This window comes from Geotrypetes seraphini, chromosome 2, assembly GCF_902459505.1.
Source record: "Geotrypetes seraphini chromosome 2, aGeoSer1.1, whole genome shotgun sequence".
Classification (NCBI taxonomy): domain Eukaryota; kingdom Metazoa; phylum Chordata; class Amphibia; order Gymnophiona; family Dermophiidae; genus Geotrypetes; species Geotrypetes seraphini.
In genome coordinates, this window is record NC_047085.1 from 86,760,365 (window position 1) to 86,788,364 (window position 28,000).

The 28,000-nt window shown below is 45.6% G+C and overlaps 1 protein-coding gene across 1 annotated transcript in view; it reads right to left on the reverse strand.

Moving 5' to 3' along the window:
• Nucleotides 1-28,000, reverse strand: part of RALYL (RALY RNA binding protein like) — a 796,461-nt gene that overhangs the window by 720,845 nt on the left and 47,616 nt on the right. The gene's annotated exons all lie outside the window — the stretch shown is intronic.

Genomic DNA, 28,000 nt, shown 5'->3' on the forward strand with positions numbered 1-28,000 from the left:
CCACCCATCCCCGCAAGGATTACCTCCATACCCGCCCATCCCCATAAAAAACAGCAATTACTTCTGACAGGATCATCAATTCCAAGGTTTCTTTTGTGTTTGCGCTGCTGTTTTCCTTGTGGAATCTCTTTGGTGGAACCCTTTTTTTGTTTTCTGTTCAGGTAATTAACTTATAAACCCCCTCTTTTACTAAGGCTGATGTGTCCATTATATTATATGGATGAACCCTGCTTCCAAAGCCTTCCATCCCGTTGGGAGTCCCGTTGGCTAGAGGGGGGTCCCCGTGGGAGTCCTGTGGGTTAGGGGGATTCCTGCGGTACCCCCGCGGGATTCCCACGATCACCGTTCCCGTGCAGACCTCTATTCTGGACTATAGTTTGTTCTGCAGGCCCGCAGCAGTAACTACTGCTTCAAGCCAGTTCTTTTGAGTAGTCTGGAGTAGTGTTTCTCAAGCCAATCATGGGATATCCTCTATTCTATCTGGTTTACAGGATAATGCTTATACATAATATAGACTTCCTTGGTCTACAGTCTGCTAGCAAATATATGATTTCTTCATCTTTCCACTCTCAACAGGAAGTTCTATGCAGGAGGACCATGAGGAGGCTGAACCAGCCCTGTAGTACCCAGTCTCATCAGGATCTAATGATGAGACAAGAGATACCAGAGGTCAATGATAAGAGTGTGGAACAACAGTCCAGTGGTGGTGGTGGCTCACTACAGGCAGGTGAACTAATCTGAGAGACAGATATAACAACTAGAGAATGACACAGTGACAAAATTCATCACCATTCCCATCCCTGTGGATAATTTTGATTTAATTTACTCACTGAATATTTGTTGGGATGTACATATCTAGTCTCCATCTCTATCTTTCCTATCTGAATATGTTTAATGGATTTTAGTTTTATTATTTGAATTATTATATCTTTACTATTTAATAATTGTTTTCTCAGGTACTTTAGCTAGATTGTGAGCCTTCGGGACAGTTAGGGAACGTCCAAGTACCTAATTTTTATTTTATTGTAACCCGTTCTGAGCTTCTGGGGAGGACGGGCTATAAAAATGAACAAATAAATAAATAAATAACCATGGGAAACCATCTTCATGTCATTCTTTAAGGAGAGAGGGAAGAATCGGAATATGAATGGGCACAACCACTGACCCTCAAGCCTTGCCTTGAAGAATGCTGGTGTAGAAGGATTGAGATAGACACTAAAGAATGACAGGGGATTGTTTCCCATGGTTATCTGCAGTGATGGGGACAGGAACGATGATGAATTTTGTCACCGTATGTCATTCCCTATTAACAACATCCTCCCCTGAAAGCTCCCATGAGCTAGAAGAAAGTGAGTAGATTAAGAGGTAGAGGGCCCAGAAGGTGCTAATAGCATATACTTAGAAGTTTCTGGATGAAATACAACAAGTGAAGGCTGTCCAACCACAGTAGCTGTTCACAAAGCACCAAGCCAACATGGCTGCATCCATACAGCTCCTAACTCAACAATTAGCCATCTTTGTACTTCTAAGGGTGTCTGTGAAGGCTGGCTTGCTGTATCAGCCTCATTATTTGAGGCCTCAGTAAGGCCTCAGGAGCTTCTCTCTCTCAAGCACAGAGTATCTCCTTAAGATTAATATGTTTTGTTTTTAACGCTGTATGACTAAAGAGTCCATTATGTTTATTGGACCTGCTGAAGAAGTTGAACCTATCTAGGCAACTTAGTCCATTCCTTCAAGGCATCCTTGAAATACCAAGCAAGGTTAGATTACAGATTATGTGTAAAGGATTTTTTTGAAATACAAGGGCCTGAATTGTGAAATGAATTGCCCTTAGAATTCTACCAAATGCATTGTTCTGAGGAATTTAAGAAATATTTGAAAGCTTGGTTGTTTAGGAAATGTTTTATGGAGATGGGTTAAGTGGATATGAACGGATTCAGTGAAGAAGGAAGATGTATTTACTGTTTTATTTTGTTTTGGGTTTTTTTTGTATTGTACTGTATATGATTTTTATTGTAATTCACCTTGAGCTTTTGATGAGGTGAAAACGTGAAATAATATAACATTAAGTAACAATATCATAGAATACTGTGTGCCATTCTGAAGACCACACCCTCAGAAGGATATAAATAGGATGGCGTAAGTCCAGCTACAAAACTAGTCAGTGGTCTCCATTATAAAAGGCATGGGGACAGACTTATATACCTTAACATGTACACTCTGGAAGAAAGGCAGGAGAAAGGGTATATGATAGAGATATTTAAATATCTCTGTGGCATTAATGTACAAGAAGTGAGTCTCTTTCAGTTGAAGGAAAACTTCAGAATGAAAGGGTATAATAATAATAATAATAATAACAGTTTATATACCGCAGGACCGTGAAGTTCTATGCGGTTTACAATGATTAAAAGGTATTACAGATCGAGTGGCATAAACAAAGTTCAGAGTTAGTGAATAACAGTTCTAAAGATCATTTGTTGAGGACTAAGATTGTATAGGTCAGTTACCTAAGCACTTCAGGAAACAGGTTATGTTTTTTAGGGTAATAGCCTGAACGGATTTTGGGCTAAGCCTGTGCACACACACAGTTAGACACACTTGAAAGGTGCAACAAAAACTCTTTATCAATTCAGAAACCTGTGGAAAGTGTCTAGAAGTTGAACCACAGCTCTCAGATATCTCAAGAACCACGATAGAATATGACTTTCATCATAGGAGATCTTGACCTCTACCTAGATTCAACCACAAACTCTCAAACCCTGAAATTCCTTGACCTCTTAAATGAGCTAAACCTCAAACCCTTGTTTCAACAACCCACACACGAAAAGGGCCGTTACTTAGATCTACTGGTGAAAGGTATGGAGAACCTGGATTACGAGGAAAGACTTAAGAGACTGGGGTTGTTCTCCCTTGAGAAAAGGAGACTACGAGGGGATATGATCAAGACATTCAAAATACTGAAAGGAATCGACAAGATAGAGCAGAAAAAAACGTTATTTACAATGTCCAATGTGGCACGGACAAGAGGACATGGGCTGAAGCTAAGGGGGGACAAGTTCAAGACAAATATCAGGAAGTTCTGCTTCACACAACGAGTGGTGGACACCTGGAATGCTCTCCCAGAAGAGGTAATTGCGGAATCCACCATTCTAGGATTTAAGTGTAAGTTAGATGTACATCTCCTTATGAGTGGCATGAAGTGACATGGGTAGGGGTAGGCTAGATGCACTTCTCTTTACAAGAAGCTTGGAGCGATATGGGGACCAAAACTATGCCAGGGTACACCTGGCGGGGCCTCCGCGTGTGCGGATCGCCGGACTTGATGGACCTAGGGTCTGTTCCAGAGATGGTGCTTCTTATGTTCTTATGTACTTATCTCCTCCATTTCAGCAAAAATTAGTTTGAGGCTAGACCTGTTTCAATAATGAATAAGTGCCAAACAATGTCCAAACTGAACAGATGACCACTGGAGGCATGAAAGCATGGACCCTCTTACTCCCCCAGTGGTTTGATCCCCCTTTCATATCCCCAAAGTTGTGAATGAAACAATACATAGCAGCCTGTATGACAGCATCAAAAGTTATACCTTGCCCCCTTAATAATTTGAAGAATGATACTTATTTGGGGTATTACTTCTTGTAGTTTACTGTTGCTCTCCTTTTTCTGTAACATGTTATCTTGAAGGGTAATTATACATATATACAAAGTAATTATATTTACAATAAAAATAAAAAATTTTAAAAAGTAGTTTGGTTCTGCTTCACCTTTTTTTCTAAGTTTTCCACTTAAAAAAATCAAAAGAACAAGCTAGTCTGCTGCTTGATTCTCCACTCAGGAGTTGTGAGGAAAGTTTTTCTGGGATGGGTAATTTGTGGGATGGTTTTTTAACAGTTGCATGGGGAAATTTTGGGAAATAAGGCAGTTAGCAAATGGTGTGGCAGTTATACAGGGATAGTCTTTGGGCAGTCTGAAGGGATGGATCAGTTGTGTGTGGGATATTTGAGGGTTTAGAAGAGTACAGAATTTCATTTTTTAAACTGCCTTGTTTATTTTCTCAATAACAGTTACATTTCAGTCAAAGTTTCATGCTACAGAAACTGGTACTCCTTTTTCTATAAAAATGCATTAAGCCATTTTTATGGAGTTTATTTTTCTGGAACTCCAGTCTGATTTGGCCCATTTTTAAACTGTCATTATACATGCCAGGATTCATTTCATTCTGTTAAATTTTTGGAGAATTATTTAGCCCCAGACAGACAGGGACAAGGACAGGTGGTCACATATTCTCAGCCTCTTCTGTATACAGTAAAACTTTGGTTTGCGCGCATAATTTGTTCCGAAAACATGCTAGTAATCCAAAACACTCATATACGAAAGTGAATTTCCCCATAAGAAATAATGGAAACTCCACAACCCAAAAACTTTTAATACAAAATTCTGTATGTACTCGTATTGCAAGACCTTGTTTGTTTAAAACAGTCACTACACTCCTGCAGTGTCAGAGAGAGAGAGAAGAACCATCGGCTCAGTTGTGATGATGTGATGTGGTATACTGTATGTATATAAGAATAAAGTTATTATTATTATTATTATTACTTGTATTGCAAGACCTTGCTTGTATATCAAGTTAAAATTTAATAAAATGTTTTGCTTGTCTTGCAAAACACTTGCATACCAAGTTACTTGCAATCCAAGGTTTTACTGTAATTCTTTCCAACTTCTGTTGGGTTAGAAACAATGAAGGCACTCTTTCTCTATGGTTGGCTTCCAGTTTAGCCCAATATTGAAGTTCTTTAACACCTTTCTGTGTCCCCTCTAGATATACATTAAAAGCACATATCTTCTGAATATAGTACAAGGTTATCTCCGACCTTGATATTTCTTCTACACAAAGATGCTGGAACCATACATCTTCCCTGAGCCTCTCCTCAAGTACTATATATGTGCTTCAACTGGAGTCCTCTTGCCTCGGTGCCTCTCAGAAGACCTCTTGCCTCAGGGCTTCTTTTGTTGACTCGGGGCATTTAACTCCATCCTGGCCTAAGCCCCGCCTTAGTCTTGGCAGACTAACACCACCGGCCGAAAATTGGTTGAACTGTACTCTTCACTATGCCGTCCACTCCATCACGGTATACATAGATGCTAGTTTCAGAGCAGAAGATTCCTCTCACATTATCACACACTAGATGCCACTATTGCCACTACAATAGCACTAACAAGAATTTCAATCTGGCACAGACCTTTGAAGGAACAGTTGCACTGGAACTCATAGTATCCTTAGAGGAAAAAAACATTGTCAATATATCACTACTCCTCTCTGCAATAGGAAAGCAAAATAAATAAAAGACTGCCATCTCATTTTAGCTAATGTACTACCAGTAATACTGTATATTCTTAAGTTAGTTGTCCTTCATCTCCCTCATGTATTTTGTTCTTTAAAATACATAGAGTAATACATACTACAATATAAGATCTATTGGAGACCCAGTCATCATCAATCTGACAGTCATATCACTGGAATGCAATTTTCTCGGTCTACTGATCTTGAGAAATAGAAAATCCTGTGTACTAGGTGCTGCACTGCTAACTAGAAAAAAGTCACATTTTCTTATGGCTAGCCATGGGGAAAAAATAGTGACAAGCCAGGCTCCTATCATGTCACTTTTTGATAGAGAATTATATTAGTGATGCTGGTACCTACAACAGGGATGAACCAACATCTAACAAGCCATATCCCTTGAAAGTTACACCACAACTTTGAATTTTACTGGCAGCAGGAGCTTTTGCAACATCATTCCCTATGTGGTGCATGTACATGGTTTTGCAAGGATGGCTGCAGAATTCCATGGATAAGTGGAAGGAGAAATAAGAATTGTGCCACTGCTTCTCCCTGTCATTGTTAGCACTAAGAACTGTTTCAAAATTTAGAAGCCAGACTAGAGCAGTTAAAAGTACTGTATTTTTCGCTCTATAAGTTGCACTTTTTTTCTCCCAAAAAGTGGGTGGAAATAAGGGTGCGTTTTATGAAGTGGATACCCCCTCACCCGGTACCATTTTTTAATTGCGCTGTATTGGGACTCTTGAGAACTGATAGCACAGTTACTTACCGTAACAGGTATTATTCAGGGACAACAGGCAGATATTCTTAACGTATGGGTGACGTCACCGACGGAGCCCCGGTACTAGAAAGTTCTAGTTGGCCGCACCGCGCATGCGCGAATGCCTTCCCGCCCGACAGAGGAGTGCGTGGTCCCCAGTTAAGATAAGCCAGCTAAGAAGCCAACCCGGGGAGGAGGGTGGGACGTAAGAATATCTGCCTGCTGTCCCTGGATAACACCTGTTACGGTAAGTAACTGTGCTTTATCCCAGGACAAGCAGGCAGCATATTCTTAACGTATGGGTGACCTCCAAGCTAACAGAGAGGGAGGGGGGATGGTTGGCCATTAGGAAAATAAATTGTGTAACACAGATTGGCCGAAGTGTTCATCCCGTCTGGAGAAGGCATCCAGACAGTAGTGAACGTGTGAACTTAGGACCAAGTGGCAGCCTTGCAGATTTCCTCGATGGGCGTGGAACGGAGGAAAGCCACAGAAGCAGCCATAGCACGGCCAGTGGGCCGTGACAGCACCTTCCAGTGAGAGACCGGCCCGAGCAAAACAGAACGCAATGCAGGCAGCAAGCCAGTTGGAAAACGTCCATTTAGAGACAGGACGACCTAGGCGATTAGGGTCGAAGGACAAAAAGAGCTGAGGGAACGAGCGGTGGGCCCTGGTACGGTCAAGGTAGTATGCAAGGGCACGCTTACAGTCCAGCGTGTGCAACGCCTGTTCCCCAGGATGAGAATGGGGCTTAGGGAAAAAGACAGGCAACACAATGGACTGGTTGAGGTGAAATTCCGAGACCACCTTGGGCGGGTCTTAGAGAAAGACTTGCCCGAGCGTACCGAGGCGGTACTGGGAGAGGAAGACCGCTGCCGTTCCTGGTACCGGGAAGGGTCGGCATCAGAACGGGCCTGTACCGCAGGTTGGGAACGGTGTGGTTCAGCTGAGAGCACCGGCATAGATGTGTTAAGCGGTACCGAGGGGGTCGACACCAATGGAATCGTGCGAGGCTTGGACCGGTCCTGCACCGGAAGGTGTGAAGCCAGCAGTGCCGGCAACAGTTGTTTGAGTTGTTGCTGCAGCTGCTCCTGTAATTGGGTCTGGAGTATGGCCGCGATGCGGTCGTCAGGGGAGGCACCGGTACCGCTTTTTTCTTTTTCGGTACCATAGGTGCCGCTCTACGCTCCGGCGATGAGGAAGCCGATGACGAGGCACTCACCGATATCGGAACGGAGCGTTTGCGGGGTCGATGCGGTGCCGGAAGAACCGGCGTCGCAACCGTGGCAGGAGGGCACTCAAGGGAAGTGGAAGGCTTCTTAGCCGGCTTACCTGGGGCCAGCGACCCCAAAGAAGGATCTGGCGTCGTCGAAGTAGTCGGTGCCGACTTTTGAGATGCCATCGACGTCGCGGTAGGTTCCATGGCAGATCCGGTGCCGAAGAGAATATTTTGCTGGATCTGCCTATTTTTCAATGTGCACTTTTTAAGAGTCGCACAGCGGGTGCAGGTGTCAGCCCGATGCTCCGGACCCAAGCACTGCAGGCACCAATTGTGCGGGTCGGTGAGAGAGATCGGGCGTGCACACCGCTGGCACTTCTTAAAGCCCGGTTGAGGGGGCATGAAGGGAAACACGGCCTCCGCAAAATCGAAGCCGGAGGCCTGTATGATGGCAACAGGCCCCGCCGGGGCCGGGCCTAAAAATAAGAAAACTGGACGAGTTTTTTTTTTTTTTAGAAATAAAAGCAAAGGAATCTGAAAGGAAAAAAATTAAATAACAAGAAAAAATACGCGAGCGGGAAGGCAGAAAATAGTTTTTCAACGGCCGTTGAAAACACATGCGTCTTCTTCGCTCCGCGGAAACGAAGAAACTGGGGACCATGCACTCCTCCTTCGGGTGGGAAGGCACTCGCGCATGCGCGGTGCGGCCAACTAGAACTTTCTAGTTAAAAAGTCCGTACCGGGGCTCCGTCGGTGACGTCGCCCATACGTTAAGAATATGCTGCCTGCTTGACCTGGGATAAAGCAGTCATTCAGAGAGCGGTGCAGGATCAGGCAGGAGGCGAAAAGCTCACGCCTGCCTTCTTCACCACTCTGCAGCTGCCAGAAGACATCAGGAGGAAGCGGTCCAGCAAGGGAAGGGCAGGAACATGGAAAGCTCATGCCGATACAGCGCAATTAAAAAAAAGGTACCGGGGAAATGGGACGGAACCGGGGGGATCAGCCTGCCTGCCAGCCACTAGGCCGGTCTGCCTATCTGCCTGCCACTAGGCCATCTTGCCTACATGCCTGCCCAGTGCCCTGTCCCAGTCTACCACTAGACTACCAGAGGGGGGGACAGGATGCAGGGCAGAGTGATGGGACAGGGTTCAGAATTTTTTTTTTCTTGGCTTTTCCTCCTCTATAGCTAGGTGTATCTTATGGTGAGATGCATCTTATAGAGTGAAAAATACAGTACATATTGGGACCCATTGAGAGGAATGAAGGAGCCACATATTCCACTCTCCACTATCGCCACATTAAGCCTAAGCCCCACCAGATGAAGAGATTTCCTGTGTGAGCCCCTGCACACGCAGCTTGAGCTGGCACTCCCTCACACTCAGTTCAGCTCATAATGCACAGGAGACTTGTTTGGCTGTCAAGGCATGGGCACCCCTGACAGCTATTAAAGGAGAGGGGACTTGAGCCCAAAGTTGTGTGTGTCGGGGGGGGGGGGGGGAGGCTCTCTACACCACACTGGCTATACCCCTGAGATCGTACAAGAAATGTCAACCAACTAGTTTTGACCCTGCCTACAGGACCAGCACAGATGGGGAAGATTAGCAGCATAGTGTTCAGTACTGAGAGAAACAATGGCAAAATCTAATGAGCCGGTGGATGAAACAAGCCACATGTCCCTTAACAGCTTGATTGTGTGCTCTAAGTTCCAGCACTGGCAGCAGAAGAACGCTATCATAGGCCCTTTGGGTTTTTTTCTCCCCTTGCCTCTGTTTTAGCCTCAGATACGGTCAGCACTTTGGGATCAATATGCAGAGGGACATGAAGCCAGACTTAAAATCTGATGGTGTGGCCATTTAATGATGACTGACAAAGTCAGGGTGATTTTCTCTCCTGTGCCTGTGGAACTCAAGGTTTCTTCTCTATTCTGGGAGCAGTGAACTGATGCCACCTAATCCTGGCTCCCCTCCACTCTTTAGATATATCAGTTAAAAAATAAATTAAAACTTCTTTCTTGTCTGTATGGCCTTGTGACTGGCTACACATGCCATGATTAGGGAGCAATTTTATAACTGGGAGCCTGGTACGAGCCAGGGAGTGGGGTGGTAGAGAGAAAGTGTGTGTGTTTGTGAGTGGGTAAGAACAGTAGGCAGAAGGGAGAGATGTTGAACTCTGGGGTCTAGAAAGAAGGGAGAAAGGGAGAGATATTGATGGGGGATGGGATAATGAAAGAGGAGGAGGGGGAGATGTCAGAGGAACTGATTAGATTGTGAGATGTCTTGCAGGGATTATCTCTTATGTGTTTAATTTACAACCTTACATGCATCTGGCAGTGCTTTAGAAATAAGAAATAGTAGTAGATTTGAGGGGGAATAAATTAATGCAAAGTGTTCTGAGCTTCACTGGGAGAAAGTTATAGAAAACTGATCAAATAAATAATATGTCAGATTAGAGGAGGGCAGAGGGTGATATGGACTCAGGTGTGGAAGGAAGGTAGGGCGTAGTTACTGTAGGGGCAGAGCCATAGATAGATAGGTTGCCCTGCATGACTACCAGTACCTTTTTTCCTACAAAAAAAAAACCACACTTGTTATGTGCATCCTCCATCCAGATTTATCATGCAAGGTGCTCGAGCTGGCTACGTTTGCTTTTACAACAGCTGTATCAATGGCTAAACTATAAGAGACTCTAAATACTCCTTCCCCTATTAGTTGCATCTGTAAGCAAAACCCAACAGCAGTGTTTCCTCAAAGCAGCATGCCTCCTCTAATACAGTTGAAAACCTTGCAAAATAAACATTGTTTTGCTGCATCCTGCTAGACTGTTCTGCATCGTAATAAGTTGTACATTTTAAAGACAGTTAATAATTGAGCTCAGAAGAGTTGCAGAAGAGAGGGAGAGAACTTTACCGGTATTTGCTGGGAAATTGCTTTAATCTTATGAAGAGGTAGACTTAAGAATTAAATAGGTATCTTCAGTGTCTTATTTTTAAGTTACTCTGTTTATTTAGCAAAAGTAGCTCAGAATAGTTTTTCAGCATTCTGTATCCTGCCACAAAAACTTGATGATGTTCATCAAGTCACTTGTATTCGAACATGAGTCGATGGCACCTAACATTTTAGAGTTTATCATAGTATAGAAACATGATGGTAGATAAAGGCCCAAATGGCCCATCAAGTCTGCCCATCTGCAGTAACCATTATCTCTTTCTCTTTCTAAGAGATCCCACATGCCTATCCCACGCCTTCTTGAATTCAGTCTCTGTCTCCACCACTTCTTCAAGGACACTGTTCCACATATCTGTCATCCTTTCTGTAAAAAAGTACTTCCTTAGATTCAGAGGAAAAGTCTTTTTTGTTTATACCACAGTGCCAGTGTGGGTAGGAGAAGGCAAAGGGGGTGGGTGGGTGAAGAGGCTATAAAATAAACCCACCAGGGTGTTTGAAAAAAACAAACACCCAATTGGGCAGGAAAATCGAATTGAAAACTCGATTTAATAGGCTGAATCGAATCAAATCAAATTTTTTTTCCTGAATCGGGCAGCACTAGTCTTTACCCTTGGGCCTCAATGTGCAATGCTCACGCTGGACCAGTATTGAGGGAGTCGATGTAAGCACCAGTGCTGTATGAAGCTTAAATAGGTCACCAAGCTCCCTCTAAAAGAACTCCTTCAGTTGGTCCTGGATGGACTGCACCGGTTGGATCAACAGCTGGTACCATCGGTTCACAGCAGGAGATCGATGATGGCTTCAGCATTTGGCATGTATCGAGACTCAATGCTTGAAGATGCTTGTGACACAGTGGAGTAGAGGATGGCTTCTTAGCAGGTTTACCCGATGCAGGAACAATGTCCGACGTTGGAGGCCATGGGTGGTCCAAATAACTTCTGCCGAATGCATCGAGTTTTAAGAGAGCACTTTTACAGAGTAGTACAGCAGATACAAGTGTCCACTCGATGCTCCGGGCCCAAACACTGAATGTACCAGCTGTGCAGTCAGTGATGGAGATTGGCTGTTGACCACGAGAGCACTTTTTGAATCCAGCAGAAGGCATCAACATGAGGAAAAATTTCAGTGGCTAAATCGAAAACTCAATGTTGCAGACCAAGAGAAAGACCAGTGAGAAAAACACCAAAGAAAAGAAGGTCTGAAGGCCCGCCTGAGAAACAGAAAAAAAAATTAACATGTATTATTTGTTTTTATAGAAAAAAGAAACCAAATAAATAAACTATTAGTAGAATAGAAAAGAAAAATGAGCCAAAGGTAAAAAAATACGTTGGAAAGGTAATGAGAGTTGGACAAAGTCCAAAACACAACTTCTTCGCTCTGCAGAGAACAAAAAACTGAAGAACCACAAGTCGACATCAGGCGAGAAGGCACTCACATGTACATGGTGCAGGCAGTCTTGAAGCTTCTGGAGAAGTTTAAAGTGAGAGTACACTTTTAGCACTGTCCATACCAAGCTCCATGTATAACATCACCCACATGTGAGAATATGCTGCCTGCTTGTCCTAGGATAAATGTGTGTATCTATATATGCTTATCATACTGACCGATGGCGCACATAAATATTTCATCATAATGAATAAAATTATAAAAGGAACCATTGATGAAAAACAAAAAAAGTACATCAACTAATACCACTGTAGTATATATTTAAAAATGCAATGTTAAATTGTCTAGAAATGATGAAACACCTCCTACTAGAATTATACTGTGCATAGCCAAAGAAGCATATGCATTTGATGGGATGCATAAGAGGAACCATCTTACAAAAGAAAGCATCCAAAAAAGAACAGGATAATTGTGGGGCTTTGCATATGTAGTGCAGCTTACAAACATAAGCTATGATTTTTGTTAATGGTGGAATTTTTAAACTAGCTCATATGGGGAAGGAGGAGTATCCTAGTGGTTAGAACAGCAGGTAGAGATTCAGGAAAGCTAGGGTTCAAATTCTGCAAATGCACTTAAAAGGCAATTCTATAACCTGTGCATCCACATTTACCTTTCCTATACATACATAAATGTACAGAATAGTAGCATTTATACAAATAAATGTACACTCACCCATGCAAATGACAACAGGGTGCCCAAATGCTATTCTATAGCTGCATGTGTAACTTACATAGTGTGTAAAAGCAAGGGGGAAGTAAAGATTGGTGGAGCATGGGTGGGACTCCCAGTTATGCATGTAACTTACAGATTACTGTAACATGCATATCTTTGCCACATTTTTGTGGGCACAATAACACCATTTCCATGGCTGCTGTAACTGTAGACATATAAATGTTAGAGATGCTGACATAGGGTTATGCTGATATTTTATCATGGAAGCTGGGTTTCTGGTTGCCATTTCAGAATAGGCTCCCTCTGCACATTCTCAGGGCATCTAAATAAAGGTGTCCAGCTGCAGAATTACTCCCTGTTTACATTGAGCAAGTTGCTTAACCCTCCATTGGCTCAGGTACAATTTTAGACTTTAAGCCCTCTGGGGACATGGCAATACCTGATATACATAGATGTAACTTGCCTTAAGCTGCTATTGAAAAGGCATGAGATAAGTCCAAAATAACTGGACAACCACCCTCTAAATATCAAACCTTTGGCATTTTGAAGTGGCTTTGAACTGTGGCATAACTGGGACTCAGTGGATCCTGTGCAGGAGGACCAAGATGGGTGCCCATTGGTCTGGCATCTCTCTCCTCACTTGGCTGTTTACCTGCCCGCTGGACCTCAAAATGCTACAATGGCAGCGACAGCACTCAAGGCCGGATATTCATCACATCACACCAATGCACCTTACTGTGAGCAGGATATGGCAGAGGAAAGGCCCTGCTGGTCAGAGAAGCAGCCTTAGTGCTATCTCTGCTACTAAAGTGCTTGGAGGACCAGGAAAGTAGGTAAGCAGCTGAGCATGGGGGAGGGGAGAGGTGCCAAACCTGGGTGTACAGAAAGGAGGGTTCAGCTGCAGACTGTCTCTACCATTGGGCAGCTCTGAGCATTTTGCTGGGTTTGCTCATCCCCTGGCTTTGAACATCCAAAAGATAAGTACAACTCTTATATCATGCTCTGATCCAAAGATCAGGTACAAATGAAAAGTTAGCATATTTGCTGCTCCATAAGACACACCTGACTAGAGAATGACAAGAGGAAAAATTCTGTCCCCGTCACCTTCCCGTCCCGGGCCACCATCCTCTGCACCGCCCCGTCCCTGTCTCTGCCGTCCCCTTCACCGCCCCGTCACCATCCCCGCTGTCTCTTTCACCGCCCCGTCACCGTCCCTATCTTCAGCATCTTCTCCTCTCCATCCCCCCATCCCCAGCACCTTTCACGTGGTCCAGCAGCTCCCTCCCGCCGGCCAGCCTTGCATTTCCTTCCCTCTCTCCTTTTCCCTTACCTTTTCTTCTTGAAACTGGTGATTTCTATAAGGCTACTAGCTGTATTACAGCCGGAGCCTTGAAGTCGCGTCGGGTTGCCTGCTAGAAAAGTCTCCTCCAATGCAACAGGAAACAGGAAGTTGCGTCAGAGGAGACTTTTTCCAGCAGGCAACACGACGTGACTTCAAGGCTCCAGCTGTAATACAAGAAGAAAAGGTAAGGGAAAAGGAGGGAGGGAGATGCATGGACGGCCGGCGGGAGAGAGTGGGCTGCCGGATCGAAACCTCATTCACCGCGCGTTCACTACTTGTTCACCGCCCCGTGCTACCATTCACCGCTCCACAGGGCAGTGAATGGCCTTGTCCCCAAACTCGCTGTGACCTTTTTTTTTGGTCACTGTTTTGGCGGGTTACCTGCGGCTAGCCACGGGTAAAACCATCGTGTCATTCTCTACACCTGACCATAAGATACACCCAAGATTTAGAGGAGGAAAACAAGAAAAAACCCCATTCTGAACCAAATTCTCCCTGCCAGGCTCTGCACCCAACCCCACACTCCTTGCCAAGCTCTGCACCCTGTCCCCCTTCCCTGCCAGGCTCTGTACCTTGTCCCCCACTCTGGTGGTCTAGTGGTAGGCTGGGGTAGGGCACAGGGAAGGTAGGCCTATTGGCTGAAAGGTAGGTAAGGACAGGGCAGGCAAGCAGATTGGGTTTTGTGCCATGTCATGTAGCTCTGACATTCTGAATGTCCAGTTAACAGAGAAATAACAGTATGTTTGTATCAAGTGCTATGCAGTTGTTTTGAAATATTGAACAACAGTGGAAAGGTTTTAGCTTTTTTTTATGACGAGCTGCCTCTAAGTTCTGAGAACTCTGGTTGTGTCTGTTAAAGCTGGATGGTGACCTGAGCAGATCTTGGAGGCGGGTGATCCCTGCCTCATCCCCAGGCCTGACAGCAGTTCATCCACTCGCCCCCAGGGCCAGCTCCTCACTCACTTCCCCGGAAGCTTGGCACTCCTCTTCCAAAACTGCTTGCTGTGTTTGGCGACCATATCGTGTTGGAGGTCGAGTGTCCGGGTTGGGGACCAGCGCAACTACCCAGACCACAGGGTCAAGAAGACTGCTGCTTCTGCCTCAGGACATCCGCTCTCGCGCTCTGGGACAGCCATCTTGGATCCGAGGCACACAGCGCTCTGCCATTGGCTGATGGAAGAGGTGACATAGGTAGAGCCAAAGATGTCCTACGTTGTAGAGTGAGCCTGCGAGGGTAAGGCTGGAGACCTGTTAGCTTGGCAATGGGGGAGGCAGCTTCTTGTGAAAGGTGTTGGTGATGGAAGTGCTTTCCTTTGGAAGCTGCAGCGTATCTTGTTTCTTGGCTGTGGTCTGAGCGACCTCGTGAGGGTTGCAAAGAGTCTCCCCTGCCAGCGCTGGACCGAGAGTACAAAAAGGGGGTAAGGAGGGGGGATGTTTGTGGTATTCACTCCATAAGACACACCCTTATTTCCACCCACTTTTTTGGGGGGAAAAAGTGTGTTTTATGCAGCGAAAAATACAGTAATCAACAGTACAAATACCCGGAGGAATTTTCTTCAATAGAAATACATGTAACTTTTGAAGGACTGTGCAAATCATAACCAGAACATTCCCTCTTGAGGTCTCTGCATAGGTCAACATATATACGAGGAGCACCTTTTCTAAAATTTATACTTACATGCTGCTTTCCATGTTTAAAACCTACTACATCATCTATATACAGCACACAATGTCTAAAATTGCATTCATAATATATAATAGCTTTATTTATCATTCAAAAGTAACAACACACTTTGAAATGACAATATGATAGATCTATTATTCATACACTGTTCTGGGAATATTTTAAACCTACTGAAATGCATAGATTCACTACTTAAACATATAATCCAGCCTTTTGATGTATTACAGTGCTTCTCTCTCACAGCCTCGCTCACTGCATTCCTCATATACCAGATATGTAAAACAGTTCTTCTTTTCTTTCATACCGCATACGAATCAGATAATCACAAAGATCTAATACAGTGATGATGTACTACATATTATATATGACTGCTTGAATGCACAATTTGTACACATATTATTGATATGTTCTACTCTGAGGTTGGGTTTTTTTTATTTTTTAGGGAAACCCCCTTTTCCTGAAAGTACTAAAATACATTCAATATTTTCCTAGCAAATATGCACTGCATTATTATTCAGTTATTCAGAGGATTCAGAGGGTTTCTCAATAAATATTGAAAGCACTACAAATATTGATTTACACCACTGATTTTAATTTGGAATTAGAAAGTCAAAGCATGATTCATAGTCAGTCACACATAATATATCTGTTTAGCTTTCTATTTGTAAACGATGAATCATTTACTCAACACCAAATGCTTTTTTGTGGTTTACAGAATGTCTGCTGTAATGTTTAGAATGTACTCTGTTAATTCTTTCTCGAAGAACAAGAAATTATTGGTTGTAACAAACAGGCTAAAAAGAAATACACAATAGTTCTTCCTCAAATAATGTTTCCCTTGACAGATTAATAAGACAGATATGGATTACATTCTTGCCCCAGGAGAATGCTTCCACAGAGGGGGAAATCAATGATGAGTTTAATAGAACATGGGACAAGCATAAAGGATTCTTAATTGCTAAAGAGGAAAAGTAAACCCAGAGTTCAGATAGTTTGCAGTATACAAGAGAAAGGGAAAAAGACAAATGCCATGTTCACAGTATAAGATTAAGGGTTACATATATTTCATTTTTATGGAGGGGCAGAGGAATAGTTTCTTTTTCTTCTAGCTCAACTGAACACAGTCCTGAAATTCTGGCACCATGAGCCTTTGTTTATGTAATCTAATCTTCTATTTGTGTGGCACTCATACCTATACAGCAGGGGTGTCCACACTTTTTTGACTCGCGAGCTACTTTTAAAATGACCAAGTCAAAATGATCTACCAACAATAAAATTTAAAAAAAAACACACGCACACTGTACGCATAGAATTGTTAATTATCATTCCGATTCCGGGGTTTTTTCAAATAGGTCAAAGCAGATGACTCTATGCACTGTCACCTCAGTAACAACCATACAAAAATAGACAAATACCCACCCCCCTCCCTTTTTACTAAACCACAATAGCAGTTTTTAGCACAGGGAACTGCGCTGAATGCCCAGCGCTGCTCTCGACGCTCATAGGCTCTATTGCGGTTTAGTAAAAGGGGACCATATTGTAAAATATAGACAGCAGATATAAATTCAGACACATTTTGATCACTAAATTTAAAATAAAATCATTTTTCCTACCTTGTCTGGTGATTTCATGAGTCTCTGGTTGCACTTTCTTCTTCTGACTGTTCATCCAATCTTTCTTTCAGCCTGTATGCTTCCTCTCCTCCACACCTCATTCCCTCCCCCAACTTTTTCTTCCTCTCTCCCTGACCTTTCTTTCTTTCTCTCTTCATGCCCCCTTTCTTTTTTTCTGTTTCTCTTCTTTCCTTCTGTCTCCCTGCCTGCCCCCTTTCTTTCTTTCTCCCTGCTCTTCCCCAAGCCACTGCCGCTGCCATCGGGAAACAGGACCCAAACCGCCACCAATGGATAACAGGCCCCAAAGCCGACGCCGACACCACCCCATGCTCTTCCTGCTTCGGGCCGACCAGCATTCCTCTCCCCGATGTCAATTCTGCCGTCGGAGAGGAAGTTCCGCCCAGCCAGGCAGCGATTGGCTGGCCCGAACTTCCTCTCCGACGGCAGAATTGACGTCGGGGAGAGGAAAACTGATCGGCCCGATAGATCGCCAAGGCAAAGTGAGTCCTGGGTGATCGACTCACTTTGCCTTGGCGAGCTACCAGTCAATCGCGATCGACCTATTGGGCACCCCTGCTATACAGGCTCAAGGCGACTTAAAGAGAGGGGAGAGGAAGGAGAGGGATGGGAAGAGAGTAAGTAGAGAAGGGAATAGGTAAGAGGGGGAGAGAGAAAGTGGGATGGAGAGGGGAGTAGGAGAGGAGAGAATACAGGAGATTAACGGCCTCTTTTACAAAGCCGCGCTAGCGGCTGCACTGCACTAACGGCCCCGAAGCCCATAGAGATTTAAAGGGCTTTGGGGATGTTGCTGCACGGCTATGTAAAAGTAGCCGTAAGTGTCGAACAGATGGGTTTACAACTACATCAGAATTTTTGCCCTCTTTGAATCAAACCTGCCAAGCGATCTTGTTCCAGGATTGAGAGTTTTTGAGCAATCCTGATTTTGTATTTATAATCCAAAGCAGTAAGGTATTTGTACTCCTTAATTCTACCCATTGAAAGTATACACCTGATAAATAAATACAAATTTTGAGTGTAATATTTCAAAATTCTGCAAAATTCTGAGTACCTTATTTGTAATTTTGGTTCAGAATTTCTCTGTCATAAGCTTTTATTCACCCAGGCCTGAAAATCCCCTTCCCCAGCTGTTTCCCTCCTCAGGTTCCACTTTTCCCAGCTCTCTCTTAGCTTATACCCCTTCCCTCCTTAAGTGGTCTCTATCCCTTTTCCTGGGGTGAACAGCTCCTGGTATTTTTCCCTTGCCCCACCCATTTCCTGTTCACCTCTTCTCTATCCTTTAGTAGCTTTGCCTTATTCACATTACCCCTCTCCTCAAATCACTTCATTGGCTCCCCATCCATTTCCGAATATAGTTCAAACTCCTCTTACTCACTTACAAGTGCATTCACTCTGCAGCCCTTCAATATCTTTCCTCACTTATCTCCCCCTATGATCCCTTCCCATGAACTCCGTTCATCATGTAAGCCCTTCTTATTCATACCCTTCTCCTCCACTGCCAGCTCCAGACTCTGTCCCTTCTATTTTGCTGCACCATATGCCTGGAACAGACTGCCTGAGACAATACATCAAACTGTTTCTATAAGTATTCAAATCCAAGCTAAAAGCCCACTTTTTCAAGGCTGCTTTCAACTCCTAACTCCCACTTACCACGTGATAGCTATCATTCTCTCTGCAAGAAACTCCCCAACCCCCATCTGCCCCAATTGTTCTGTCTGCCTATCCTAATTAGATTGTAAATTCTTCTGAGCAGGGACAGCACAGTTACTTACCATAACAGGTGTTATCCAGGGACAGCAGGCAGATATTCTCCACATGTGGGTGATGTCATCTACGGAGCCCCAATCGGACACTCTCGCAAGCAAACTTGCTTGAAGATCTTCAAGCTTGTGAGAGTACCATGCATGTGTGTGTGCCTTCCCGCTCAAGCTAGGGGCCGCGTCTCCTTAACGTGGCCTCAGTTCAGATAGCTAGCAAAGAAGCCAATCCCGGGGAGGTGGGTGGGTTGCAAGAATATCTGCCTGCTGTTCCTGGATAACACCTGTTACGGTAAGCAACTGTGCTTTATCCCAGGACGAGCAGGCAGCATATTCTCCACATGTGGGTGACCTCCAAGCTAACCAAAAAGGGAGGAGGGAGAGTTGGCAAATTAGGAGAACAGATTACGCAACACAGACTAGCCAAACCGGCTGTCTCACCTGGAGAAAGTATCCAGACAGTAGTGCAAGGTGAAGGTATGAACCGAGGACCATGTGGCGGCCTTGCAGATCTCAATAGGCTTGGACCTGAGGAAAGCAACAGACGCCGCCATCGCTCTGACTTTATGCCCCATGACCCGACCCTGCAGTGGGAGACCAGCCTGAGCATAGCAGAAAGAAATACACGCAGTTGGACAAGGTGCGCTTGGATATGGGACGCTCCAGCCGATTTGGATCGAAAGATATGAAGAGCTGAGGAGCAGTCTGAGAAGTCTGAGTGCATTGCAGATAGAACGCCAATGCCCTCTTACAGTCAAGAGTGTGAAGAGCCACCTCACCAGGATGAGAATGGGGCTTAGGAAAAAACACAGGAAGAACAATGGATTGATTGAGGTGAAAATCCGAAAACACCTTGTGCAAGAATTTAGGATGGGTGCAGAGAACCACCTTATCATGATGAAAAACGGTGAAAGGGGGATCCGCAACCAACACCTGCAGCTCACTGACCCTGCGGGCAGACGTGAGCACAACAAGAAACAGCACTTTCCAAGAGAGATACTTCAGATGAGCCTGGTCGATAGGTTCAAAAGGAGGCTTCATCAACTGAGCAAGGACTACATTGAGATCCCAAACCATTGGAAGAGGTTTGAGGGGAGGATGAACATTGAAAAGGCCCTTCATAAACCGGGAAACCACCGAATGAACCGAAAGCGGTTTCCCCTCAAGCGGCCGATGAAAAGCCGCAATGGCACTGAGGTGGACTCAAATAGAAGTGGATTTGAGACCAGACCCGGGACAAGTGCAACAGATAATCTAGCACTGAAGGCAAGGAGGCAGACCGTGGCTCCAAGCTCAGCGACGAACACCAAGAGGAAAACCTGGTCCACTTCTGAGAATAACACTGTCGAGTGGACCGCTTCCTAGACGCCTCGAGAACATCTGAACAGATTGAGAGAACTGGAAAGAGGCGGTCAGGTGCTGAGAAACCAAGCTGTCAAATGCAGGGGCTGCAGGTTGGGATGCAGAAGAGAACTCCGACTCTGAGAAAGCAGAGAAGGAAAAACCGGGAGAAGGAGAGGCTCCCTGGTACTGAGTTGAAGAAGCAGGGAGAACCAGGGCTACCTGGGCTACCGAGGAGCTATGAGGAACATCGTGGCGTGCATAGACTTGAGCATGACTAGAGTCTTCAGAATCAGAGGAAAGGGAGAATAGAGAAACAGGCCCGCCCAGTCCAGGAGGAACGCATCCCCCTCGAGACGGTGTGGAGAACAGATCCTGGAGCAGTATTGAGGCAGCTTGTGGTTCAGGGGGGAAGCAAACAGATCTACCTGGGGGTCCTGCACCGATCGAACACCTGGCACAGATTCCGTGAACTGAGAGACCATTCGTGAGGTTGCAGCAGGCGACTGAGCCCGTCGGCCAGGCAGTTCTGCTGGCCCTGAATGTAGACCGCTCTGAAAAAGATGTTGTGGCAGATCGGCCATCCCAAATCTTGAGAGCTTCCTGGCAAAGAGACAGGGACCCTGTACCCCCCTGTTTGTTGACATAATACATGGCCACCTGGTTGTCCGTCCGGATGAGGACCACGTGGTCGCGCAGCAGATGAAGAAAGGCTTTGAGAGCGTTGAAAATGGCTCGAAGCTCCAACAGATTGATGTGACAGCGCCGCTCCCCTGCGTCCGGAGGCTGTTGAGGTGAGCACCCCACACGTAGGCGGATGAGTCGGTTGTCAAGACCTTCTACGCCGGAGGAGCATGAAACTGAAAACCTCTGGAAAGATTGGAACAATGCATCCATCAGCGGAGAGATCGTTTCAAGGAAGGAGTCACCATGATCCTGGAGAAGACCAGGTCGTGATCCTGACGCCATTGCGAGGCCAGGGTCCATGGCGGAACGCGAAGGTGAAGTCTGGCAAAAGGCGTCACATGCACGGTGGAGGCCATATGCCCCAGCAGTATCATCATGGTTTTGGCCGAGATGGTCAAAAGAAGGGAGACCTGCCAACAAAGGCAGATGATGGACTCCTGACGAGGCAGGAAAGAATGTAGATGAAGCGTATCTAGCACCGCTCCAATGAACTGGAGAGATTGGGACGGACACAACTGGGACTTTGGAAAGTTTATCTCGAAGCCCAGACATTGGAGAAATAGAATATTCCGTCTGGTCGCTAAGATAACCTCTGAACAAGATGACGCCTTGATCAGCCAGTCATCCAGGTACGGGAAAACCTGGAGCCCCTGCGTCCGCAGGGCCGCAGCAACCATCACCAGACACTTCGTGAACACCCTCAGGGAAGATCCAAGGCCGAAGGGGAGAACACGGTACTGCAGATGGAGATTCCCCACCCGAAATCTCAAGAATTGGCGAGAGGCCGGATGAATCGGGATGTGCGTGTAGACCTCTTTCAGATCCAGGGAGCAAAGCCAATCCCCCTTGTCAATGAGGGGGTACAGTGTCGGAAGAGTGAGCATGCAAAACTTCTCCTTGACCAGGCATTTGTTGAGAGCCCGAAGGTTGAGAATGGGTCGCAAGTCCCCAGTCTTCTTGTGGACCAGGAAAAACTGGGAGTAAAACCCCGAGTTTCACTGATGCTCCGGAACGTCTTCGACCGCCCGAAGCCGAAGAAGCGCCTGGGCCTCCTAAAGCAGGAGGGGAAGATGAGTTCCGTTGGAAGGAAACTCCCCGGACTGGGCCGGAGGCACACGCTGAAAACGAAGAGAGTACCCTTCCCGAATTATGGAGAGGATCCAGGAGTCGGTTGTCAGCATCTCCCACTGATGGTAAAAAAGATGAAGCTGACCCCCGATGGGAAGGGGGGAAGGCTGAAGGGCGCAGGACGCTAGAGCGTTTGTGCCATAATTGTTCAAAAGACAGCGCCGGTTTCGTCGCCATAGGCGGCTGAGACTTGATAGGACGCTGCTGCCGAGGGCACCGAGGAGGCGGATGAGATAGAGGAGGAGTGGACTTCTGCGGATAGCGCCGCAGAGGAAGCTTATACTGCCTAGCAGGAGGGGATTTCGCCTTGGGGCGCACCAGGGAGGCAAAAGATCTCTCGTGTTCTGAGACGCGTTTCGTGGCCGCTTCGATCGAGTCATTGAAGAGCTCGTTCCCCACACAGGGAAGATTCGCCAAGCGATCCTGCAAATTGGGGTCCATGTCCACCAGGTGCAGCCAAGCCAAGCGACACATCGCCACTGCAAAGGCCGTGACCCGGACGACAGCTCGAAGGCGTCGTAGGCGGCCTGCAGCATATAGAGACGGATGCTGGACAATGCCTGCTGATGGCAGGAGGGGACCTCAGGGAGGAAAGACTGCAGAATCTTCAGGCAGTGTTTGAGGTAAGAAGTAAATGTAAAATTGTACTTAAGGACGCGGTTCACCATTATCGAGTTTTGATAAAGGCGGCGAACAAACTTGTCCACTGTCTGGCCCTCTCTGCCTGGGGGACAGAAGTGTAGACCCTGGAGGGATTGGACTTTTTCAGCGAGGACTCAACCATCAGGGACTGATGGGAGAGCTGCGATTTCTCGAAACCCTTACATGGTACCGTGCGATATCGAGACTCCATTTTGGAAGGTATGGCTGGGATGGCATAAGGCGCTTCCAGATTACGGAGGAATGTTTGCTTCAGATCCTGATTCAGAGGGAGCCTCAAAGACTCCTTCGGGGGATGAGGGAGCTCCAACTCATCCAGGTATTCTTTGGTGTACCAGGATTCAGACTGGAGATCCAGCTGAAGAGCCCTACCCACATCCGAGATAAATCTAGCAAAAGAGGAAGTCCGAGACGAAGAAGGGGTCTCGTGAGGCAAGGAGGATCCGGAAAATCGAGCCACCGAAAAAGACGGGGACGCTTCCCTGGAATAAAGAGCAGGCATGTCCGAGTCCCGAGAAAAGGACAGAGAAAATGCTCTGCTCCGAGGGCCCGGAGAGGCGAGAAGCCCCCATGGCGTCCCCCACTGGGGGAAGAGCCCGGGGTATGAGGAACCAGAGGGGAAACCAACTTCCCTGAGGGCCTCGAGGGAGGGGTCCAAACCACCCCGATCCGGGGAGACAGACAGGGAGGACTGCCAATGAGAGCAAGAGGTGTGGCAAGACCGCACCGGCTCCATGAAACGCCCCGAGTAACGTGGGGCAGGAGATCTGCCCCGATGAGGGGAGGCCCTCGACCGCTTCGAAGGCGGAAGCCTCGAAGGAACGGATTTCGAGGTATGCTTCGATCGAGGCGCCAGGGGCTGGGACCCGTGCCTCGAAGCAGCAGGGGACGACCCACTAGAGGAAAGCCAGAGAGACCGTCGAGACTGCCCGCGAGGGGCGTCGAGCGGACACTCAGGCTGGCCAGCCGGTGTCGAGGTCGAAGCTGGGGCAAGTTGGCTCAGGACCGAGGAGATCTGCGTCTGCAGGATGGCCTTCAGCATGTCCTCGAACATCGGCACTGAGATCATCGGATCAGGTTGAAGAGGTGCAGCAGTGCGCTCCAATGAGGGTGTCCTCGATGAAGGAGTATTCCTGTTGAGTGGAGGCATGCTTAGAAGGAGGTCTGGACGGGGCATGGGCCGCCGTACCCCCCTGAGACCCCGGGATAGGATTCTTCATTAAGGAACCTTAAAGAGGAAGAGGAGACTTACCCAGAGCCACAGATTTTGTCGGTGCAGCCGAAGACTTGATAGACGAGGGCGACTTCGACGAAGTCGAGGCCTTCGAGACCGAGGACCCTCCCGGGGCCAAGGCCAAGGTCGAGGTCAGCACCAGAGCCGAAGCTGGTCCCACCGCAGGATCCATGCCAAATAACTCGAGGATCCTGGCCCTTCTCCTTCGAAATGCTCGCGGTTGGAGAGTAGCACAACGCGGGCAGGAGTCCAAATGATAGTCGGCCCCGAGGCACTCAATGCACCAACGGTGGAGGTCAGTGATAGAAATCACCCAACCGCACTGAGTGCACTGTTTAAAACACAAAAGAAGCCGAGCAATGCCGCAGCCACGCAAGACTCACTGGCCATATCGGACCCAGAGCCCCGGTTAATGACGGAAGTCAAACAAAAATTAAAAGTTTGGTTTTTTTTTAACGCGCCGCACAGCGATTCACCCGAAAACAAAAAAAACGAAGCAAGCCACAGTGCAAGAGGCACTCCAATCTCGCACAGCAGAGGAACTGGGCTTCTGGCTCCACTGAAAACGAAGAACTGAGGCCACGTTGAGAAGCGCCCCCTAGCTTGAGCGGGAAGGCGCATGCGCGATACTCTCACAAGCTTGAAGATCTTCAAGCAAATTTGCTTGCGAGAGTGTCCGATCAGGGCTCCATAGATGACGTCACCCACATGTGGAGAATATGCTGCCTGCTTGTCCTGGGATAACACAAAGGAATCCAACGAAAACTATGTATTATATATATCTACTTAGTTTTCATATTTATTTTCATTAGGACCTCTGAGGAAGGAGTGTTTTCCGAAACACGGTCCCTTGGTTTGTTATACGGTGGTATTTTCAACTGCATAAAATATTTGGTATAATAAACATTGCCTGTATCTGGTACATAGGAGTCTGCAGTTTGTTTTTTTGTTTTTGCTTGTCCTGGGATAACATCTATTATATATTGAATGTATTGTGCTGAGTAAGCCTTTCAGTACTATAGAAATGATAAATAGTACCGGTAGTATTTTTTCAATAGTCAAACCCTTATCTTATTATAATTCTAAGAGATAAAGGCCTGCAATCTCCCATAGATCCTTATAAAGCAAAATTATAGAAATGTTTATTACTTATTTATCGCTGTTAAAACTATTCTATCCAGTTGGAAAGATTCAACCCATTTAGATCATAATATATTGTGGCGGGGAGTTGAAGTCAGCAATAGGCAAGCCTAAATCTACATCACTGTACCCAGCTGAGCGGTTCTCTGGAGTGGTCAAAATGATAATTGCACAATTTAAAAATTGAAACCAAAATATTGGGTTAAAAAAATAAAGCATTTTTAGTCAATCCCAATTCCAGGGATATGCAAGCAAAACAAAAACTTCACATTCAGTCAGTTCAAGTTCATGAAATCAAAATCACAAAGTAGAATTCACTTTTATCAGTTTCATCTGTTGCGAAACACAGTTCATAATACAGCTTCACAAATATCAGTTCTTTCCTGGATTCTTTATAAGTAATTGCAATAATTCTGGATTCTTTATGTGGTCTTTAAGCACACCTTAGCCAGTGATTTGGCACAAACTCTTAGCATGCTTTTAACTCCTGGCTTAGCACGGCTGAACTTGTGCTTTAAGGAGAAAGGATTTTCCTTCCTCCACAGTAGTCTCTATGGCTTGAAAGTAAAATGTTTGACAAATGCCTTAGTTTTGCTTATCAGCAGTTTTAAAGCAAAGTTCTTCTTATTAACATTAGCAAATTTTAGATTAGACTCCTCTTCCCACCGCATTTGTTGTTCCCCCCAAGCATGTTAAAACAGATCCCTCATCCCTCATACACATATCCCCATTTGGCTCATTAACGCTCTCCCCAGTTACAGAACCAAGTCTACCTCCTCTCCTTCTATTGGAATGGGCTCCTGGTCTGACCTCTCTGGAAACTTGGGTATGAAGAGTTCTGCAGCCAGCTGTCCAGGTTCAGTTCTTCTCAAGCTGGCAGCTTGAACTGTTGAGGACACAGGGTTTTTGCTCCTGGGCTTCAGTGCTGAGATAGGAATCACTCCCTGCTTGCAAATGGAGCCTGTTTTGCTATAGCTGTCTCTGCTTGTGCTTTCCCCTCTCTCTCTGGGTTCAGGGCTCTCATTTTACCGACAGTTGCAGGTTTAGCAAGGGTTCCGATTGGCTGAGCCTTGATCAGCCTGCTGCCTTTGCTAATGTTATCCCCAAATGGTATTATCAGGTGAAGCTACTTCTACCCCACCCCCAATCTGTGCTTACTTCTTACCAGGACAAGTGGGCTTTGGAATTACCTTTTATTTCACAAGCTTCTCACTTGACAAATAAGCTTTATGCTTAATCTGTGTAATATTGCTACTGGGCTTTTCTGCAGTGACAGGGCTTGGCTTAGCCTAAAGCTTAGGTATTTTACTGACTGTGGGCTTTTCCCTGTTACAATAAGTTGGAACTCAATCTGAATTTATTCTATACTTGAGAAAGTTGCTGCCTCCAAAATGAAATCTTTAGGTTTCTTTGAAAATTTTTGGTCTTCCTACAGGATTATTGCAATTTGCATTAACTGTTCCTTCATATTTCATTTTCATAAGACAATGCTGACATCGCTATGTTAGCCTTTCTGGAGTAGCTATGCTACTGTTCTTATTACTCTGTTTTATACTGTTATTGTCAATATTACTATTATTATTATTGATTGATGTGTTATGTTATATAAAATATAAAATATTTGTTATGTTATATAAAATGTGTTATGTTATATAAAATATTGATGTGTTAAATTATATAAAACCCTTCAATAAAGAAATTGAACTAAAAAATAAATTATAAATAGTAGGGTTACCAGATCTTACTAATGTAAAATAAGGACCCATGGCCCCACACCAGGCCTGCTCAGTCCCACCTGGCCCCACCCCATTCCACCAAAGTCATGCCCCATTCCACCCCAGCCTCGCCTCCCAGCCCCACCCAACTCAACCTATTCTTGTGATTGGAGTCATGTTGGGAGGGCATCTGCACAAACGCATGTGCGTGATGTCACCACATTGCATCCGCATGTGTGCAGATGCCCTCCTGACACAGTCCCGAGCTGGAAGCTTTTCAAAACCCATATAAAGTGCCAGGTTTTTTAAAGCTGCCCAGACATGTCCTCTAAAAAGAGGCCATGTCCAGGTAAATCTGGATGTCTGGTAACCCTAATAGCAGTAATAGTAGTAGTTGTAGAGAAGGGGTTGGCACTGGACTCCCTAAAGGTTCAGGTGGCAGAACGGGCCTGTTTCTGAGGCCATATCCAGCATTCGTGCAAGCCCTTGATGACTCTGTTTGAGCCTCTTAAAAAGGCTATAGTGAAGGGCCTTACCTTAAAAGCTGTATTTTTTGGTGGCAGTTGCTTTGGCGTGTCATAATTCAGAACTTCAGGTGTTTTCTTGCTGATAATTTTTTACAGTTTACAGAAGCTGGTTTTTCCCTGAGGCCTATTCTGTCATTTCTTTCTAAAGTGGTATCAACATGAACCAGTCGGTATAATTCCATTCTTTTCATACAGAGGATTATGGGAAATTTTCAGTTTTTATGGGTCTTGCATGTGAGATGGGTGCTTCTCAGACATCTGAAGGTCATCAATGAATTTAGAAAGCCAGCCAGATTAACTGTCTTCTTTGGTACGCAAATGAGGGTCTTAGTAGCATCAAAACCCATGGTTGCTCAAAGGTTAAAGGACATCATTTTCTCAGCATACCTTTTGGTGGGGAAGCAATCACCTTCTGCCACTTGAGCACATTCTATGAGGTATATCACAGCCTCATGGTCGGAAGCGCAGCTGATCTCCCCAGCTGACATTTATAGGGCATTGACCTGTGTATCACTGCACAACTTTGCTAAGAGTGAATGTGGCAGCTCATTCTGCAGCATTTTTTGGAAATGTGGTGTTGCAGACAGTGTCACCAGATTACTGCTCTAAATAGGAGATTTCTTTTGGACATCCCACAAGTTCAGATATAGTGTGAAACAGCACTATGGAAGAAGAGATTATGTCTTACCTGATGTGACAGAAGTAACCTTGTCAACTGAGAAGCTTACAAAACACCTGATTCATTAAGTTAAGCTCACAATAGCTTATTCCTGA